This window comes from Phyllobates terribilis, unplaced genomic scaffold, assembly GCF_046119375.1.
Source record: "Phyllobates terribilis strain yellow unplaced genomic scaffold, ASM4611937v1 Scaffold_1__5_contigs__length_1240528914, whole genome shotgun sequence".
NCBI classification, from domain to species: Eukaryota; Metazoa; Chordata; class Amphibia; order Anura; family Dendrobatidae; genus Phyllobates; species Phyllobates terribilis.
This window is the reverse complement of record NW_027362761.1, coordinates 803,106,298-803,123,748: the sequence shown is the minus strand read 5'-3', so window position 1 is coordinate 803,123,748 and position 17,451 is coordinate 803,106,298. Positions and strand designations below refer to the sequence as shown.

Below are 17,451 nucleotides of genomic sequence, written 5' to 3'. Positions count from 1 at the left end.
TGGGTCTTTCTGCCTGTTTTCTCACATTGCTCCTCACTCTTCCTCCTCCTTCCCATCGCCAGAAAGTATAAAAGGCTTTGTAAAGGAACACCACGGTGTGTTGGTGGGACGTTTTCTTTTCGATCACAATGGAATTGAGCTTTTTTTTCAGAGTGGATGGTGAATCCAGAAGGCAGGGGTTGAGAAAACATAAGCTGTTAAGTGGAGAAAAAGCCAATTTGTTTGATAATATATATTACCTAGTTTCTTATATTCGCCTGTACTATTGATGTAAGCAAAGTTGGTTGAAAGTACAGTTCCCATTTATGTCACTTTACTGAGTGGTAAAATGTTGCCCATGCCGTAGGGTTGTATGCAGTCTTTAAAATCTGGAAGAGAAAAAGCCTATTCCTGCTACGTGAAATGCCAAAGAAAAGCGGTTTGAGTGACAGAAATTCCTTGGGAGTCTTGCCACTAAGCTTGAGTGTGTTAGCCAAGCATTTGCTGCCATATTTGTAAAAGGTTGGAGATGCTGGGGATTGAACCCAGGACCTCATACATGCGAAGCATGTGCTCTACCACTGAGCTACATCCCCAAAAGTCTGTGAGCAGAGTAGAGTAGAGCAGAGCGCACACAAGTACTGATTTGACACTGCGACTTCAGGAACAAGATAATTGTTCAAAAAAAGAGGCGACAGTAGGAAGCGTATTCCTTGCACATGAATGCAAGCCATGGAGATGCCGGGGATTGAACCCGGGGCCTTACACATGCAAAGCGTGCGCTCTACCTCTGAGCTACATCCCCAATTTAGGAGTGAGCTTAGGTTTCCTGGACTTCATTCCTCAACGCACAGACCAAAGGAGCCGAAGTGTGGAGTAAATTCTAGAGCAATAGTAATCAGTGTAGATGTGAATCCAGCTCTGAGTTACGGTCAAAGACTTGCGATTAAGCTCAGCACAATGTTTCCGTGGGTCTTTCTGCCTGTTTTCTCACATTGCTCCTCACTCTTCCTCCTCCTTCCCATCGCCAGAAAGTATAGAAGGCTTTGTAAAGGAACACCACGGTGTGTTGGTGGGACGTTTTCTTTTCGATCACAATGGAATTGAGCTTTTTTTTCAGAGTGGATGGTGAATCCAGAAGGCAGGGGTTGAGAAAACATAAGCTGTTAAGTGGAGAAAAAGCCAATTTGTTTGATAATATATATTACCTAGTTTCTTATATTCGCCTGTACTATTGATGTAAGCAAAGTTGGTTGAAAGTACAGTTCCCATTTATGTCACTTTACTGAGTGGTAAAATGTTGCCCATGCCGTAGGGTTGTATGCAGTCTTTAAAATCTGGAAGAGAAAAAGCCTATTCCTGCTACGTGAAATGCCAAAGAAAAGCGGTTTGAGTGACAGAAATTCCTTGGGAGTCTTGCCACTAAGCTTGAGTGTGTTAGCCAAGCATTTGCTGCCATATTTGAAAAAGGTTGGAGATGCTGGGGATTGAACCCAGGACCTCATACATGCGAAGCATGTGCTCTACCACTGAGCTACATCCCCAAAAGTCTATGAGCAGAGTAGAGTAGAGCAGAGCGCACACAAGTACTGATTTGACACTGCGACTTCAGGAACAAGATAATTGTTCGAAAAAAGATGCGACAGTAGGAAGCGTATTCCTTGCACATGAATGCAAGCCATGGAGATGCCGGGGATTGAACCCGGGGCCTCACACATGCAAAGCGTGCGCTCTACCACAGAGCTACATCCCCAATTTAGGAGTGAGCTTAGGTTTCCTGGACTTCATTCCTCTACGCACAGACCAAAGGAGCCGAAGTGTGGAGTAAATTCTAGAGCAATAGTAATCAGTGTAGATGTGAATCCAGCTCTGAGTTACGGTCAAAGACTTGCGATTAAGCTCAGCACAATGTTTCCGTGGGTCTTTCTGCCTGTTTTCTCACATTGCTCCTCACTCTTCCTCCTCCTTCCCATCGCCAGAAAGTATAGAAGGCTTTGTAAAGGAACACCACGGTGTGTTGGTGGGACGTTTTCTTTTCGATCACAATGGAATTGAGCTTTTTTTTCAGAGTGGATGGTGAATCCAGAAGGCAGGGGTTGAGAAAACATAAGCTGTTAAGTGGAGAAAAAGCCAATTTGTTTGATAATATATATTACCTAGTTTCTTATATTCGCCTGTACTATTGATGTAAGCAAAGTTGGTTGAAAGTACAGTTCCCATTTATGTCACTTTACTGAGTGGTAAAATGTTGCCCATGCCGTAGGGTTGTATGCAGTCTTTAAAATCTGGAAGAGAAAAAGCCTATTCCTGCTACGTGAAATGCCAAAGAAAAGCGGTTTGAGTGACAGAAATTCCTTGGGAGTCTTGCCACTAAGCTTGAGTGTGTTAGCCAGGCATTTGCTGCCATATTTGAAAAAGGTTGGAGATGCTGGGGATCGAACCCAGGACCTCATACATGCGAAGCATGTGCTCTACCACTGAGCTACATCCCCAAAAGTCTGTGAGCAGAGTAGAGTAGAGCAGAGCGCACACAAGTACTGATTTGACACTGCGACTTCAGGAACAAGATAATTGTTCGAAAAAAGATGCGACAGTAGGAAGCGTATTCCTTGCACATGAATGCAAGCCATGGAGATGCCGGGGATTGAACCCGGGGCCTCACACATGCAAAGCGTGCGCTCTACCACTGAGCTACATCCCCAATTTAGGAGTGAGCTTAGGTTTCCTGGACTTCATTCCTCAACGCACAGACCAAAGGAGCCGAAGTGTGGAGTAAATTCTAGAGCAATAGTAATCAGTGTAGATGTGAATCCAGCTCTGAGTTACGGTCAAAGACTTGCGATTAAGCTCAGCACAATGTTTCCGTGGGTCTTTCTGCCTGTTTTCTCACATTGCTCCTCACTCTTCCTCCTCCTTCCCATCGCCAGAAAGTATAGAAGGCTTTGTAAAGGAACACCACGGTGTGTTGGTGGGACGTTTTCTTTTCGATCACAATGGAATTGAGCTTTTTTTTCAGAGTGGATGGTGAATCCAGAAGGCAGGGGTTGAGAAAACATAAGCTGTTAAGTGGAGAAAAAGCCAATTTGTTTGATAATATATATTACCTAGTTTCTTATATTCGCCTGTACTATTGATGTAAGCAAAGTTGGTTGAAAGTACAGTTCCCATTTATGTCACTTTACTGAGTGGTAAAATGTTGCCCATGCCGTAGGGTTGTATGCAGTCTTTAAAATCTGGAAGAGAAAAAGCCTATTCCTGCTACGTGAAATGCCAAAGAAAAGCGGTTTGAGTGACAGAAATTCCTTGGGAGTCTTGCCACTAAGCTTGAGTGTGTTAGCCAAGCATTTGCTGCCATATTTGAAAAAGGTTGGAGATGCTGGGGATTGAACCCAGGCCCTCATACATGTGAAGCATGCGCTCTACCACTGAGCTACATCCCCAAAAGTCTGTGAGCAGAGTAGAGTAGAGAAGAGCAGAGCGCACACAAGTACTGATTTGACACTGCGACTTCAGGAACAAGATAATTGTTCGAAAAAAGATGCGACAGTAGGAAGCGTATTCCTTGCACATGAATGCAAGCCATGAAGATGCCGGGGATTGAACGCGGGGCCTCACACATGCAAAGCGTGCGCTCTACCACTGAGCTACATCCCCAATTTAGGAGTGAGCTTAGGTTTCCTGGACTTCATTCCTCAACGCACAGACCAAAGGAGCCGAAGTGTGGAGTAAATTCTAGAGCAATAGTAATCAGTGTAGATGTGAATCCAGCTCTGAGTTACGGTCAAAGACTTGCGATTAAGCTCAGCACAATGTTTCCGTGGGTCTTTCTGCCTGTTTTCTCACATTGCTCCTCACTCTTCCTCCTCCTTCCCATCGCCAGAAAGTATAGAAGGCTTTGTAAAGGAACACCACGGTGTGTTGGTGGGACGTTTTCTTTTCGATCACAATGGAATTGAGCTTTTTTTTCAGAGTGGATGGTGAATCCAGAAGGCAGGGGTTGAGAAAACATAAGCTGTTAAGTGGAGAAAAAGCCAATTTGTTTGATAATATATATTACCTAGTTTCTTATATTCGCCTGTACTATTGATGTAAGCAAAGTTGGTTGAAAGTACAGTTCCCATTTATGTCACTTTACTGAGTGGTAAAATGTTGCCCATGCCGTAGGGTTGTATGCAGTCTTTAAAATCTGGAAGAGAAAAAGCCTATTCCTGCTACGTGAAATGCCAAAGAAAAGCGGTTTGAGTGACAGAAATTCCTTGGGAGTCTTGCCACTAAGCTTGAGTGTGTTAGCCAAGCATTTGCTGCCATATTTGAAAAAGGTTGGAGATGCTGGGGATTGAACCCAGGACCTCATACATGCGAAGCATGTGCTCTACCACTGAGCTACATCCCCAAAAGTCTGTGAGCAGAGTAGAGTAGAGCAGAGCGCACACAAGTACTGATTTGACACTGCGACTTCAGGAACAAGATAATTGTTCGAAAAAAGATGCGACAGTAGGAAGCGTATTCCTTGCACATGAATGCAAGCCAGGGAGATGCCGGGGATTGAACCCAGGGCCTCACACATGCAAAGCGTGCGCTCTACCACTGAGCTACATCCCCAATTTAGGAGTGAGCTTAGGTTTCCTGGACTTCATTCCTCAACGCACAGACCAAAGGAGCCGAAGTGTGGAGTAAATTCTAGAGCAATAGTAATCAGTGTAGATGTGAATCCAGCTCTGAGTTACGGTCAAAGACTTGCGATTAAGCTCAGCACAATGTTTCCGTGGGTCTTTCTGCCTGTTTTCTCACATTGCTCCTCACTCTTCCTCCTCCTTCCCATCGCCAGAAAGTATAGAAGGCTTTGTAAAGGAACACCACGGTGTGTTGGTGGGACGTTTTCTTTTCGATCACAATGGAATTGAGCTTTTTTTTCAGAGTGGATGGTGAATCCAGAAGGCAGGGGTTGAGAAAACATAAGCTGTTAAGTGGAGAAAAAGCCAATTTGTTTGATAATATATATTACCTAGTTTCTTATATTCGCCTGTACTATTGATGTAAGCAAAGTTGGTTGAAAGTACAGTTCCCATTTATGTCACTTTACTGAGTGGTAAAATGTTGCCCATGCCGTAGGGTTGTATGCAGTCTTTAAAATCTGGAAGAGAAAAAGCCTATTCCTGCTACGTGAAATGCCAAAGAAAAGCGGTTTGAGTGACAGAAATTCCTTGGGAGTCTTGCCACTAAGCTTGAGTGTGTTAGCCAAGCATTTGCTGCTTGAACCCAGGACCTCATACATGCGAAACATGTGCTCTACCACTGAGCTACATCCCCAAAAGTCTGTGAGCAGAGTAGAGTAGAGCAGAGCGCACACAAGTACTGATTTGACACTGCGACTTCAGGAACAAGATAATTGTTCGAAAAAAGATGCGACAGTAGGAAGCGTATTCCTTGCACATGAATGCAAGCCATGGAGATGCCGGGGATTGAACCCGGGGCCTCACACATGCAAAGCGTGCGCTCTACCCCTGAGCTACATCCCCAATTTAGGAGTGAGCTTAGGTTTCCTGGACTTCATTCCTCAACGCACAGACCAAAGGAGCCGAAGTGTGGAGTAAATTCTAGAGCAATAGTAATCAGTGTAGATGTGAATCCAGCTCTGAGTTACGGTCAAAGACTTGCGATTAAGCTCAGCACAATGTTTCCGTGGGTCTTTCTGCCTGTTTTCTCACATTGCTCCTCACTCTTCCTCCTCCTTCCCATCGCCAGAAAGTATAGAAGGCTTTGTAAAGGAACACCACGGTGTGTTGGTGGGACGTTTTCTTTTCGATCACAATGGAATTGAGCTTTTTTTTCAGAGTGGATGGTGAATCCAGAAGGCAGGGGTTGAGAAAACATAAGCTGTTAAGTGGAGAAAAAGCCAATTTGTTTGATAATATATATTACCTAGTTTCTTATATTCGCCTGTACTATTGATGTAAGCAAAGTTGGTTGAAAGTACAGTTCCCATTTATGTCACTTTACTGAGTGGTAAAATGTTGCCCATGCCGTAGGGTTGTATGCAGTCTTTAAAATCTGGAAGAGAAAAAGCCTATTCCTGCTACGTGAAATGCCAAAGAAAAGCGGTTTGAGTGACAGAAATTCCTTGGGAGTCTTGCCACTAAGCTTGAGTGTGTTAGCCAAGCATTTGCTGCTTGAACCCAGGACCTCATACATGCGAAGCATGTGCTCTACCACTGAGCTACATCCCCAAAAGTCTGTGAGCAGAGTAGAGTAGAGCAGAGCGCACACAAGTACTGATTTGACACTGCGACTTCAGGAACAAGATAATTGTTTGAAAAAAGATGCGACAGTAGGAAGCGTATTCCTTGCACATGAATGCAAGCCATGGAGATGCCGGGGATTGAACCCGGGGCCTCACACATGCAAAGCGTGCGCTCTACCACTGAGCTACATCCCCAATTAAGGAGTGAGCTTAGGTTTCCTGGACTTCATTCCTCAACGCACAGACCAAAGGAGCCGAAGTGTGGAGTAAATTCTAGAGCAATAGTAATCAGTGTAGATGTGAATCCAGCTCTGAGTTACGGTCAAAGACTTGCGATTAAGCTCAGCACAATGTTTCCGTGGGTCTTTCTGCCTGTTTTCTCACATTGCTCCTCACTCTTCCTCCTCCTTCCCATTGCCAGAAAGTATAGAAGGCTTTGTAAAGGAACACCACGGTGTGTTGGTGGGACGTTTTCTTTTCGATCACAATGGAATTGAGCTTTTTTTTCAGAGTGGATGGTGAATCCAGAAGGCAGGGGTTGAGAAAACATAAGCTGTTAAGTGGAGAAAAAGCCAATTTGTTTGATAATATATATTACCTAGTTTCTTATATTCGCCTGTACTATTGATGTAAGCAAAGTTGGTTGAAAGTACAGTTCCCATTTATGTCACTTTACTGAGTGGTAAAATGTTGCCCATGCCGTAGGGTTGTATGCAGTCTTTAAAATCTGGAAGAGAAAAAGCCTATTCCTGCTACGTGAAATGCCAAAGAAAAGTGGTTTGAGTGACAGAAATTCCTTGGGAGTCTTGCCACTAAGCTTGAGTGTGTTAGCCAAGCATTTGCTGCCATATTTGAAAAAGGTTGGAGATGCTGGGGATTGAACCCAGGCCCTCATACATGCGAAGCATGCGCTCTACCACTGAGCTACATCCCCAAAAGTCTGTTAGCAGAGTAGAGTAGAGAAGAGCAGAGCGCACACAAGTACTGATTTGACACTGCGACTTCAGGAACAAGATAATTGTTCGAAAAAAGACGCGACAGTAGGAATCGTATTCCTTGCACATGAATGCAAGGCATGGAGATGCCGGGGATTGAACCCGGGGCCTCACACATGCAAAGCATGCGCTCTACCACTGAGCTACATCCCCAATTAAGGAGTGAGCTTAGGTTTCCTGGACTTCATTCCTCAACGCACAGACCAAAGGAGCCGAAGTGTGGAGTAAATTCTAGAGCAATAGTAATCAGTGTAGATGTGAATCCAGCTCTGAGTTACGGTCAAAGACTTGCGATTAAGCTCAGCACAATGTTTCCGTGGGTCTTTCTGCCTGTTTTCTCACATTGCTCCTCACTCTTCCTCCTCCTTCCCATCGCCAGAAAGTATAGAAGGCTTTGTAAAGGAACACCACGGTGTGTTGGTGGGACGTTTTCTTTTCGATCACAATGGAATTGAGCTTTTTTTTCAGAGTGGATGGTGAATCCAGAAGGCAGGGGTTGAGAAAACATAAGCTGTTAAGTGGAGAAAAAGCCAATTTGTTTGATAATATATATTACCTAGTTTCTTATATTCGCCTGTACTATTGATGTAAGCAAAGTTGGTTGAAAGTACAGTTCCCATTTATGTCACTTTACTGAGTGGTAAAATGTTGCCCATGCCGTAGGGTTGTATGCAGTCTTTAAAATCTGGAAGAGAAAAAGCCTATTCCTGCTACGTGAAATGCCAAAGAAAAGCGGTTTGAGTGACAGAAATTCCTTGGGAGTCTTGCCACTAAGCTTGAGTGTGTTAGCCAAGCATTTGCTGCCATATTTGAAAAAGGTTGGAGATGCTGGGGATTGAACCCAGGACCTCATACATGCGAAACATGTGCTCTACCACTGAGCTACATCCCCAAAAGTCTGTGAGCAGAGTAGAGTAGAGCAGAGCGCACACAAGTACTGATTTGACACTGCGACTTCAGGAACAAGATAATTGTTCGAAAAAAGATGCGACAGTAGGAAGCGTATTCCTTGCACATGAATGCAAGCCATGGAGATGCCGGGGATTGAACCCGGGGCCTCACACATGCAAAGCGTGCGCTCTACCCCTGAGCTACATCCCCAATTTAGGAGTGAGCTTAGGTTTCCTGGACTTCATTCCTCAACGCACAGACCAAAGGAGCCGAAGTGTGGAGTAAATTCTAGAGCAATAGTAATCAGTGTAGATGTGAATCCAGCTCTGAGTTACGGTCAAAGACTTGCGATTAAGCTCAGCACAATGTTTCCGTGGGTCTTTCTGCCTGTTTTCTCACATTGCTCCTCACTCTTCCTCCTCCTTCCCATCGCCAGAAAGTATAGAAGGCTTTGTAAAGGAACACCACGGTGTGTTGGTGGGACGTTTTCTTTTCGATCACAATGGAATTGAGCTTTTTTTTCAGAGTGGATGGTGAATCCAGAAGGCAGGGGTTGAGAAAACATAAGCTGTTAAGTGGAGAAAAAGCCAATTTGTTTGATAATATATATTACCTAGTTTCTTATATTCGCCTGTACTATTGATGTAAGCAAAGTTGGTTGAAAGTACAGTTCCCATTTATGTCACTTTACTGAGTGGTAAAATGTTGCCCATGCCGTAGGGTTGTATGCAGTCTTTAAAATCTGGAAGAGAAAAAGCCTATTCCTGCTACGTGAAATGCCAAAGAAAAGCGGTTTGAGTGACAGAAATTCCTTGGGAGTCTTGCCACTAAGCTTGAGTGTGTTAGCCAAGCATTTGCTGCTTGAACCCAGGACCTCATACATGCGAAACATGTGCTCTACCACTGAGCTACATCCCCAAAAGTCTGTGAGCAGAGTAGAGTAGAGCAGAGCGCACACAAGTACTGATTTGACACTGCGACTTCAGGAACAAGATAATTGTTCGAAAAAAGATGCGACAGTAGGAAGCGTATTCCTTGCACATGAATGCAAGCCATGGAGATGCCGGGGATTGAACCCGGGGCCTCACACATGCAAAGCGTGCGCTCTACCCCTGAGCTACATCCCCAATTTAGGAGTGAGCTTAGGTTTCCTGGACTTCATTCCTCAACGCACAGACCAAAGGAGCCGAAGTGTGGAGTAAATTCTAGAGCAATAGTAATCAGTGTAGATGTGAATCCAGCTCTGAGTTACGGTCAAAGACTTGCGATTAAGCTCAGCACAATGTTTCCGTGGGTCTTTCTGCCTGTTTTCTCACATTGCTCCTCACTCTTCCTCCTCCTTCCCATCGCCAGAAAGTATAGAAGGCTTTGTAAAGGAACACCACGGTGTGTTGGTGGGACGTTTTCTTTTCGATCACAATGGAATTGAGCTTTTTTTTCAGAGTGGATGGTGAATCCAGAAGGCAGGGGTTGAGAAAACATAAGCTGTTAAGTGGAGAAAAAGCCAATTTGTTTGATAATATATATTACCTAGTTTCTTATATTCGCCTGTACTATTGATGTAAGCAAAGTTGGTTGAAAGTACAGTTCCCATTTATGTCACTTTACTGAGTGGTAAAATGTTGCCCATGCCGTAGGGTTGTATGCAGTCTTTAAAATCTGGAAGAGAAAAAGCCTATTCCTGCTACGTGAAATGCCAAAGAAAAGCGGTTTGAGTGACAGAAATTCCTTGGGAGTCTTGCCACTAAGCTTGAGTGTGTTAGCCAAGCATTTGCTGCTTGAACCCAGGACCTCATACATGCGAAGCATGTGCTCTACCACTGAGCTACATCCCCAAAAGTCTGTGAGCAGAGTAGAGTAGAGCAGAGCGCACACAAGTACTGATTTGACACTGCGACTTCAGGAACAAGATAATTGTTTGAAAAAAGATGCGACAGTAGGAAGCGTATTCCTTGCACATGAATGCAAGCCATGGAGATGCCGGGGATTGAACCCGGGGCCTCACACATGCAAAGCGTGCGCTCTACCACTGAGCTACATCCCCAATTAAGGAGTGAGCTTAGGTTTCCTGGACTTCATTCCTCAACGCACAGACCAAAGGAGCCGAAGTGTGGAGTAAATTCTAGAGCAATAGTAATCAGTGTAGATGTGAATCCAGCTCTGAGTTACGGTCAAAGACTTGCGATTAAGCTCAGCACAATGTTTCCGTGGGTCTTTCTGCCTGTTTTCTCACATTGCTCCTCACTCTTCCTCCTCCTTCCCATTGCCAGAAAGTATAGAAGGCTTTGTAAAGGAACACCACGGTGTGTTGGTGGGACGTTTTCTTTTCGATCACAATGGAATTGAGCTTTTTTTTCAGAGTGGATGGTGAATCCAGAAGGCAGGGGTTGAGAAAACATAAGCTGTTAAGTGGAGAAAAAGCCAATTTGTTTGATAATATATATTACCTAGTTTCTTATATTCGCCTGTACTATTGATGTAAGCAAAGTTGGTTGAAAGTACAGTTCCCATTTATGTCACTTTACTGAGTGGTAAAATGTTGCCCATGCCGTAGGGTTGTATGCAGTCTTTAAAATCTGGAAGAGAAAAAGCCTATTCCTGCTACGTGAAATGCCAAAGAAAAGTGGTTTGAGTGACAGAAATTCCTTGGGAGTCTTGCCACTAAGCTTGAGTGTGTTAGCCAAGCATTTGCTGCCATATTTGAAAAAGGTTGGAGATGCTGGGGATTGAACCCAGGCCCTCATACATGCGAAGCATGCGCTCTACCACTGAGCTACATCCCCAAAAGTCTGTTAGCAGAGTAGAGTAGAGAAGAGCAGAGCGCACACAAGTACTGATTTGACACTGCGACTTCAGGAACAAGATAATTGTTCGAAAAAAGACGCGACAGTAGGAATCGTATTCCTTGCACATGAATGCAAGGCATGGAGATGCCGGGGATTGAACCCGGGGCCTCACACATGCAAAGCATGCGCTCTACCACTGAGCTACATCCCCAATTTAGGAGTGAGCTTAGGTTTCCTGGACTTCATTCCTCAACGCACAGACCAAAGGAGCCGAAGTGTGGAGTAAATTCTAGAGCAATAGTAATCAGTGTAGATGTGAATCCAGCTCTGAGTTACGGTCAAAGACTTGCGATTAAGCTCAGCACAATGTTTCCGTGGGTCTTTCTGCCTGTTTTCTCACATTGCTCCTCACTCTTCCTCCTCCATCCCATCGCCAGAAAGTATAGAAGGCTTTGTAAAGGAACACCACGGTGTGTTGGTGGGACGTTTTCTTTTCGATCACAATGGAATTGAGCTTTTTTTTCAGAGTGGATGGTGAATCCAGAAGGCAGGGGTTGAGAAAACATAAGCTGTTAAGTGGAGAAAAAGCCAATTTGTTTGATAATATATATTACCTAGTTTCTTATATTCGCCTGTACTATTGATGTAAGCAAAGTTGGTTGAAAGTACAGTTCCCATTTATGTCACTTTACTGAGTGGTAAAATGTTGCCCATGCCGTAGGGTTGTATGCAGTCTTTAAAATCTGGAAGAGAAAAAGCCTATTCCTGCTACGTGAAATGCCAAAGAAAAGCGGTTTGAGTGACAGAAATTCCTTGGGAGTCTTGCCACTAAGCTTGAGTGTGTTAGCCAAGCATTTGCTGCCATATTTGAAAAAGGTTGGAGATGCTGGGGATTGAACCCAGGACCTCATACATGCGAAGCATGTGCTCTACCACTGAGCTACATCCCCAAAAGTCTGTGAGCAGAGTAGAGTAGAGCAGAGCGCACACAAGTACTGATTTGACACTGCGACTTCAGGAACAAGATAATTGTTCGAAAAAAGATGCGACAGTAGGAAGCGTATTCCTTGCACATGAATGCAAGCCATGGAGATGCCGGGGATTGAACCCGGGGCCTCACACATGCAAAGCGTGCGCTCTACCACTGAGCTACATCCCCAATTTAGGAGTGAGCTTAGGTTTCCTGGACTTCATTCCTCAACGCACAGACCAAAGGAGCCGAAGTGTGGAGTAAATTCTAGAGCAATAGTAATCAGTGTAGATGTGAATCCAGCTCTGAGTTACGGTCAAAGACTTGCGATTAAGCTCAGCACAATGTTTCCGTGGGTCTTTCTGCCTGTTTTCTCACATTGCTCCTCACTCTTCCTCCTCCTTCCCATCGCCAGAAAGTATAGAAGGCTTTGTAAAGGAACACCACGGTGTGTTGGTGGGACGTTTTCTTTTCGATCACAATGGAATTGAGCTTTTTTTTCAGAGTGGATGGTGAATCCAGAAGGCAGGGGTTGAGAAAACATAAGCTGTTAAGTGGAGAAAAAGCCAATTTGTTTGATAATATATATTACCTAGTTTCTTATATTCGCCTGTACTATTGATGTAAGCAAAGTTGGTTGAAAGTACAGTTCCCATTTATGTCACTTTACTGAGTGGTAAAATGTTGCCCATGCCGTAGGGTTGTATGCAGTCTTTAAAATCTGGAAGAGAAAAAGCCTATTCCTGCTACGTGAAATGCCAAAGAAAAGCGGTTTGAGTGACAGAAATTCCTTGGGAGTCTTGCCACTAAGCTTGAGTGTGTTAGCCAAGCATTTGCTGCCATATTTGAAAAAGGTTGGAGATGCTGGGGATTGAACCCAGGACCTCATACATGCGAAGCATGTGCTCTACCACTGAGCTACATCCCCAAAAGTCTGTGAGCAGAGTAGAGTAGAGCAGAGCGCACACAAGTACTGATTTGACACTGCGACTTCAGGAACAAGATAATTGTTCGAAAAAAGATGCGACAGTAGGAATCGTATTCCTTGCACATGAATGCAAGGCATGGAGATGCCGGGGATTGAACCCGGGGCCTCACACATGCAAAGCGTGCGCTCTACCACTGAGCTACATCCCCAATTTAGGAGTGAGCTTAGGTTTCCTGGACTTCATTCCTCAACGCACAGACCAAAGGAGCCGAAGTGTGGAGTAAATTCTAGAGCAATAGTAATCAGTGTAGATGTGAATCCAGCTCTGAGTTACGGTCAAAGACTTGCGATTAAGCTCAGCACAATGTTTCCGTGGGTCTTTCTGCCTGTTTTCTCACATTGCTCCTCACTCTTCCTCCTCCTTCCCATCGCCAGAAAGTATAGAAGGCTTTGTAAAGGAACACCACGGTGTGTTGGTGGGACGTTTTCTTTTCGATCACAATGGAATTGAGCTTTTTTTTCAGAGTGGATGGTGAATCCAGAAGGCAGGGGTTGAGAAAACATAAGCTGTTAAGTGGAGAAAAAGCCAATTTGTTTGATAATATATATTACCTAGTTTCTTATATTAGCCTGTACTATTGATGTAAGCAAAGTTGGTTGAAAGTACAGTTCCCATTTATGTCACTTTACTGAGTGGTAAAATGTTGCCCATGCCGTAGGGTTGTATGCAGTCTTTAAAATCTGGAAGAGAAAAAGCCTATTCCTGCTACGTGAAATGCCAAAGAAAAGCGGTTTGAGTGACAGAAATTCCTTGGGAGTCTTGCCACTAAGCTTGAGTGTGTTAGCCAAGCATTTGCTGCCATATTTGAAAAAGGTTGGAGATGCTGGGGATTGAACCCAGGACCTCATACATGCGAAGCATGCGCTCTACCACTGAGCTACATCCCCAAAAGTCTGTGAGCAGAGTAGAGTAGAGCAGAGCGCACACAAGTACTGATTTGACACTGCGACTTCAGGAACAAGATAATTGTTCGAAAAAAGATGCGACAGTAGGAAGCGTATTCCTTGCACATGAATGCAAGCCATGGAGATGCCGGGGATTGAACCCGGGGCCTCACACATGCAAAGTGTGCACTCTACCACTGAGCTACATCCCCAATTTAGGAGTGAGCTTAGGTTTCCTGGACTTCATTCCTCAACGCACAGACCAAAGGAGCCGAAGTGTGGAGTAAATTCTAGAGCAATAGTAATCAGTGTAGATGTGAATCCAGCTCTGAGTTACGGTCAAAGACTTGCGATTAAGCTCAGCACAATGTTTCCGTGGGTCTTTCTGCCTGTTTTCTCACATTCTCCTCACTCTTCCTCCTCCTTCCCATCGCCAGAAAGTATAGAAGGCTTTGTAAAGGAACACCACGGTGTGTTGGTGGGACGTTTTCTTTTCGATCACAATGGAATTGAGCTTTTTTTTCAGAGTGGATGGTGAATCCAGAAGGCAGGGGTTGAGAAAACATAAGCTGTTAAGTGGAGAAAAAGCCAATTTGTTTGATAATATATATTACCTAGTTTCTTATATTCGCCTGTACTATTGATGTAAGCAAAGTTGGTTGAAAGTACAGTTCCCATTTATGTCACTTTACTGAGTGGTAAAATGTTGCCCATGCCGTAGGGTTGTATGCAGTCTTTAAAATCTGGAAGAGAAAAAGCCTATTCCTGCTACGTGAAATGCCAAAGAAAAGCGGTTTGAGTGACAGAAATTCCTTGGGAGTCTTGCCACTAAGCTTGAGTGTGTTAGCCAAGCATTTGCTGCCATATTTGAAAAAGGTTGGAGAAGCTGGGGATTGAACCCAGGACCTCATACATGCGAAGCATGCGCTCTACCACTGAGCTACATCCCCAAAAGTCTGTGAGCAGAGTAGAGTAGAGCAGAGCGCACACAAGTACTGATTTTACACTGCGACTTCAGGAACAAGATAATTGTTCGAAAAAAGATGCGACAGTAGGAAGCGTATTCCTTGCACATGAATGCAAGCCATGGAGATGCCGGGGATTGAACCCGGGGCCTCACACATGCAAAGCGTGCGCTCTACCACAGAGCTACATCCCCAATTTAGGAGTGAGCTTAGGTTTCCTGGACTTCATTCCTCAACGCACAGACCAAAGGAGCCGAAGTGTGGAGTAAATTCTAGAGCAATAGTAATCAGTGTAGATGTGAATCCAGCTCTGAGTTGCGGTCAAAGACTTGCGATTAAGCTCAGCACAATGTTTCCGTGGGTCTTTCTGCCTGTTTTCTCACATTGCTCCTCACTCTTCCTCCTCCTTCCCATCGCCAGAAAGTATAGAAGGCTTTGTAAAGGAACACCACGGTGTGTTGGTGGGACGTTTTCTTTTCGATCACAATGGAATTGAGCTTTTTTTTCAGAGTGGATGGTGAATCCAGAAGGCAGGGGTTGAGAAAACATAAGCTGTTAAGTGGAGAAAAAGCCAATTTGTTTGATAATATATATTACCTAGTTTCTTATATTCGCCTGTACTATTGATGTAAGCAAAGTTGGTTGAAAGTACAGTTCCCATTTATGTCACTTTACTGAGTGGTAAAATGTTGCCCATGCCGTAGGGTTGTATGCAGTCTTTAAAATCTGGAAGAGAAAAAGCCTATTCCTGCTACGTGAAATGCCAAAGAAAAGCGGTTTGAGTGACAGAAATTCCTTGGGAGTCTTGCCACTAAGCTTGAGTGTGTTAGCCAGGCATTTGCTGCCATATTTGAAAAAGGTTGGAGATGCTGGGGATTGAACCCAGGACCTCATACATGCGAAGCATGTGCTCTACCACTGAGCTACATCCCCAAAAGTCTGTGAGCAGAGTAGAGTAGAGCAGAGCGCACACAAGTACTGATTTGACACTGCGACTTCAGGAACAAGATAATTGTTCGAAAAAAGATGCGACAGTAGGAAGCGTATTCCTTGCACATGAATGCAAGCCATGGAGATGCCGGGGATTGAACCCGGGGCCTCACACATGCAAAGCGTGCGCTCTACCACTGAGCTACATCCCCAATTTAGGAGTGAGCTTAGGTTTCCTGGACTTCATTCCTCAACGCACAGACCAAAGGAGCCGAAGTGTGGAGTAAATTCTAGAGCAATAGTAATCAGTGTAGATGTGAATCCAGCTCTGAGTTACGGTCAAAGACTTGCGATTAAGCTCAGCACAATGTTTCCGTGGGTCTTTCTGCCTGTTTTCTCACATTGCTCCTCACTCTTCCTCCTCCTTCCCATCGCCAGAAAGTATAGAAGGCTTTGTAAAGGAACACCACGGTGTGTTGGTGGGACGTTTTCTTTTCGATCACAATGGAATTGAGCTTTTTTTTCAGAGTGGATGGTGAATCCAGAAGGCAGGGGTTGAGAAAACATAAGCTGTTAAGTGGAGAAAAAGCCAATTTGTTTGATAATATATATTACCTAGTTTCTTATATTCGCCTGTACTATTGATGTAAGCAAAGTTGGTTGAAAGTACAGTTCCCATTTATGTCACTTTACTGAGTGGTAAAATGTTGTCCATGCCGTAGGGTTGTATGCAGTCTTTAAAATCTGGAAGAGAAAAAGCCTATTCCTGCTACGTGAAATGCCAAAGAAAAGCGGTTTGAGTGACAGAAATTCCTTGGGAGTCTTGCCACTAAGCTTGAGTGTGTTAGCCAAGCATTTGCTGCCATATTTGAAAAAGGTTGGAGATGCTGGGGATTGAACCCAGGCCCTCATACATGCGAAGCATGCGCTCTACCACTGAGCTACATCCCCAAAAGTCTGTGAGCAGAGTAGAGTAGATAAGAGCAGAGCGCACACAAGTACTGATTTGACACTGCGACTTCAGGAACAAGATAATTGTTCGAAAAAAGATGCGACAGTAGGAAGCGTATTCCTTGCACATGAATGCAAGCCATGAAGATGCCGGGGATTGAACGCGGGGCCTCACACATGCAAAGCGTGCGCTCTACCACTGAGCTACATCCCCAATTTAGGAGTGAGCTTAGGTTTCCTGGACTTCATTCCTCAACGCACAGACCAAAGGAGCCGAAGTGTGGAGTAAATTCTAGAGCAATAGTAATCAGTGTAGATGTGAATCCAGCTCTGAGTTACGGTCAAAGACTTGCGATTAAGCTCAGCACAATGTTTCCGTGGGTCTTTCTGCCTGTTTTCTCACATTGCTCCTCACTCTTCCTCCTCCTTCCCATCGCCAGAAAGTATAGAAGGCTTTGTAAAGGAACACCACGGTGTGTTGGTGGGACGTTTTCTTTTCGATCACAATGGAATTGAGCTTTTTTTTCAGAGTGGATGGTGAATCCAGAAGGCAGGGGTTGAGAAAACATAAGCTGTTAAGTGGAGAAAAAGCCAATTTGTTTGATAATATATATTACCTAGTTTCTTATATTCGCCTGTACTATTGATGTAAGCAAAGTTGGTTGAAAGTACAGTTCCCATTTATGTCACTTTACTGAGTGGTAAAATGTTGCCCATGCCGTAGGGTTGTATGCAGTCTTTAAAATCTGGAAGAGAAAAAGCCTATTCCTGCTACGTGAAATGCCAAAGAAAAGCGGTTTGAGTGACAGAAATTCCTTGGGAGTCTTGCCACTAAGCTTGAGTGTGTTGGCCAAGCATTTGCTGCCATAT

General features: G+C 44.3%; 32 non-coding genes across 32 annotated transcripts; all 32 read right to left on the bottom strand.

Moving 5' to 3' along the window:
* Positions 1-503: 503 nt before the first annotated feature.
* On the bottom strand, positions 504-575 carry TRNAA-CGC (transfer RNA alanine (anticodon CGC)). The gene has a single exon. It is a non-coding gene; the product is annotated as a tRNA-Ala (tRNA).
* Positions 576-712: 137 nt separating this feature from the next.
* Positions 713-784, bottom strand: TRNAA-UGC (transfer RNA alanine (anticodon UGC)). Its single transcript has one exon. It is a non-coding gene; the product is annotated as a tRNA-Ala (tRNA).
* A 667-nt stretch (positions 785-1,451) lies between these two features.
* Positions 1,452-1,523, bottom strand: TRNAA-CGC (transfer RNA alanine (anticodon CGC)). The gene has a single exon. It is a non-coding gene; the product is annotated as a tRNA-Ala (tRNA).
* A 137-nt stretch (positions 1,524-1,660) lies between these two features.
* Positions 1,661-1,732, bottom strand: TRNAA-UGC (transfer RNA alanine (anticodon UGC)). Its single transcript has one exon. It is a non-coding gene; the product is annotated as a tRNA-Ala (tRNA).
* Positions 1,733-2,399: 667 nt separating this feature from the next.
* Positions 2,400-2,471, bottom strand: TRNAA-CGC (transfer RNA alanine (anticodon CGC)). The gene has a single exon. It is a non-coding gene; the product is annotated as a tRNA-Ala (tRNA).
* A 137-nt stretch (positions 2,472-2,608) lies between these two features.
* On the bottom strand, positions 2,609-2,680 carry TRNAA-UGC (transfer RNA alanine (anticodon UGC)). The gene has a single exon. It is a non-coding gene; the product is annotated as a tRNA-Ala (tRNA).
* Positions 2,681-3,347: 667 nt separating this feature from the next.
* Positions 3,348-3,419, bottom strand: TRNAV-CAC (transfer RNA valine (anticodon CAC)). The gene has a single exon. It is a non-coding gene; the product is annotated as a tRNA-Val (tRNA).
* A 142-nt stretch (positions 3,420-3,561) lies between these two features.
* Positions 3,562-3,633, bottom strand: TRNAA-UGC (transfer RNA alanine (anticodon UGC)). Its single transcript has one exon. It is a non-coding gene; the product is annotated as a tRNA-Ala (tRNA).
* Positions 3,634-4,300: 667 nt separating this feature from the next.
* Positions 4,301-4,372, bottom strand: TRNAA-CGC (transfer RNA alanine (anticodon CGC)). The gene has a single exon. It is a non-coding gene; the product is annotated as a tRNA-Ala (tRNA).
* A 137-nt stretch (positions 4,373-4,509) lies between these two features.
* Positions 4,510-4,581, bottom strand: TRNAA-UGC (transfer RNA alanine (anticodon UGC)). The gene has a single exon. It is a non-coding gene; the product is annotated as a tRNA-Ala (tRNA).
* An 845-nt stretch (positions 4,582-5,426) lies between these two features.
* On the bottom strand, positions 5,427-5,498 carry TRNAA-UGC (transfer RNA alanine (anticodon UGC)). Its single transcript has one exon. It is a non-coding gene; the product is annotated as a tRNA-Ala (tRNA).
* Positions 5,499-6,343: 845 nt separating this feature from the next.
* Positions 6,344-6,415, bottom strand: TRNAA-UGC (transfer RNA alanine (anticodon UGC)). Its single transcript has one exon. It is a non-coding gene; the product is annotated as a tRNA-Ala (tRNA).
* Positions 6,416-7,082: 667 nt separating this feature from the next.
* TRNAA-CGC (transfer RNA alanine (anticodon CGC)) lies at positions 7,083-7,154 on the bottom strand. Its single transcript has one exon. It is a non-coding gene; the product is annotated as a tRNA-Ala (tRNA).
* A 142-nt stretch (positions 7,155-7,296) lies between these two features.
* Positions 7,297-7,368, bottom strand: TRNAA-UGC (transfer RNA alanine (anticodon UGC)). The gene has a single exon. It is a non-coding gene; the product is annotated as a tRNA-Ala (tRNA).
* A 667-nt stretch (positions 7,369-8,035) lies between these two features.
* On the bottom strand, positions 8,036-8,107 carry TRNAA-CGC (transfer RNA alanine (anticodon CGC)). The gene has a single exon. It is a non-coding gene; the product is annotated as a tRNA-Ala (tRNA).
* A 137-nt stretch (positions 8,108-8,244) lies between these two features.
* TRNAA-UGC (transfer RNA alanine (anticodon UGC)) lies at positions 8,245-8,316 on the bottom strand. The gene has a single exon. It is a non-coding gene; the product is annotated as a tRNA-Ala (tRNA).
* Positions 8,317-9,161: 845 nt separating this feature from the next.
* TRNAA-UGC (transfer RNA alanine (anticodon UGC)) lies at positions 9,162-9,233 on the bottom strand. The gene has a single exon. It is a non-coding gene; the product is annotated as a tRNA-Ala (tRNA).
* An 845-nt stretch (positions 9,234-10,078) lies between these two features.
* On the bottom strand, positions 10,079-10,150 carry TRNAA-UGC (transfer RNA alanine (anticodon UGC)). The gene has a single exon. It is a non-coding gene; the product is annotated as a tRNA-Ala (tRNA).
* A 667-nt stretch (positions 10,151-10,817) lies between these two features.
* Positions 10,818-10,889, bottom strand: TRNAA-CGC (transfer RNA alanine (anticodon CGC)). The gene has a single exon. It is a non-coding gene; the product is annotated as a tRNA-Ala (tRNA).
* Positions 10,890-11,031: 142 nt separating this feature from the next.
* TRNAA-UGC (transfer RNA alanine (anticodon UGC)) lies at positions 11,032-11,103 on the bottom strand. Its single transcript has one exon. It is a non-coding gene; the product is annotated as a tRNA-Ala (tRNA).
* A 667-nt stretch (positions 11,104-11,770) lies between these two features.
* Positions 11,771-11,842, bottom strand: TRNAA-CGC (transfer RNA alanine (anticodon CGC)). Its single transcript has one exon. It is a non-coding gene; the product is annotated as a tRNA-Ala (tRNA).
* Positions 11,843-11,979: 137 nt separating this feature from the next.
* Positions 11,980-12,051, bottom strand: TRNAA-UGC (transfer RNA alanine (anticodon UGC)). Its single transcript has one exon. It is a non-coding gene; the product is annotated as a tRNA-Ala (tRNA).
* A 667-nt stretch (positions 12,052-12,718) lies between these two features.
* On the bottom strand, positions 12,719-12,790 carry TRNAA-CGC (transfer RNA alanine (anticodon CGC)). Its single transcript has one exon. It is a non-coding gene; the product is annotated as a tRNA-Ala (tRNA).
* A 137-nt stretch (positions 12,791-12,927) lies between these two features.
* TRNAA-UGC (transfer RNA alanine (anticodon UGC)) lies at positions 12,928-12,999 on the bottom strand. Its single transcript has one exon. It is a non-coding gene; the product is annotated as a tRNA-Ala (tRNA).
* Positions 13,000-13,666: 667 nt separating this feature from the next.
* On the bottom strand, positions 13,667-13,738 carry TRNAA-CGC (transfer RNA alanine (anticodon CGC)). The gene has a single exon. It is a non-coding gene; the product is annotated as a tRNA-Ala (tRNA).
* Positions 13,739-13,875: 137 nt separating this feature from the next.
* On the bottom strand, positions 13,876-13,947 carry TRNAA-UGC (transfer RNA alanine (anticodon UGC)). The gene has a single exon. It is a non-coding gene; the product is annotated as a tRNA-Ala (tRNA).
* Positions 13,948-14,613: 666 nt separating this feature from the next.
* Positions 14,614-14,685, bottom strand: TRNAA-CGC (transfer RNA alanine (anticodon CGC)). The gene has a single exon. It is a non-coding gene; the product is annotated as a tRNA-Ala (tRNA).
* Positions 14,686-14,822: 137 nt separating this feature from the next.
* TRNAA-UGC (transfer RNA alanine (anticodon UGC)) lies at positions 14,823-14,894 on the bottom strand. The gene has a single exon. It is a non-coding gene; the product is annotated as a tRNA-Ala (tRNA).
* A 667-nt stretch (positions 14,895-15,561) lies between these two features.
* Positions 15,562-15,633, bottom strand: TRNAA-CGC (transfer RNA alanine (anticodon CGC)). Its single transcript has one exon. It is a non-coding gene; the product is annotated as a tRNA-Ala (tRNA).
* A 137-nt stretch (positions 15,634-15,770) lies between these two features.
* Positions 15,771-15,842, bottom strand: TRNAA-UGC (transfer RNA alanine (anticodon UGC)). Its single transcript has one exon. It is a non-coding gene; the product is annotated as a tRNA-Ala (tRNA).
* Positions 15,843-16,509: 667 nt separating this feature from the next.
* TRNAA-CGC (transfer RNA alanine (anticodon CGC)) lies at positions 16,510-16,581 on the bottom strand. The gene has a single exon. It is a non-coding gene; the product is annotated as a tRNA-Ala (tRNA).
* A 142-nt stretch (positions 16,582-16,723) lies between these two features.
* Positions 16,724-16,795, bottom strand: TRNAA-UGC (transfer RNA alanine (anticodon UGC)). Its single transcript has one exon. It is a non-coding gene; the product is annotated as a tRNA-Ala (tRNA).
* Positions 16,796-17,451: the final 656 nt, after the last annotated feature.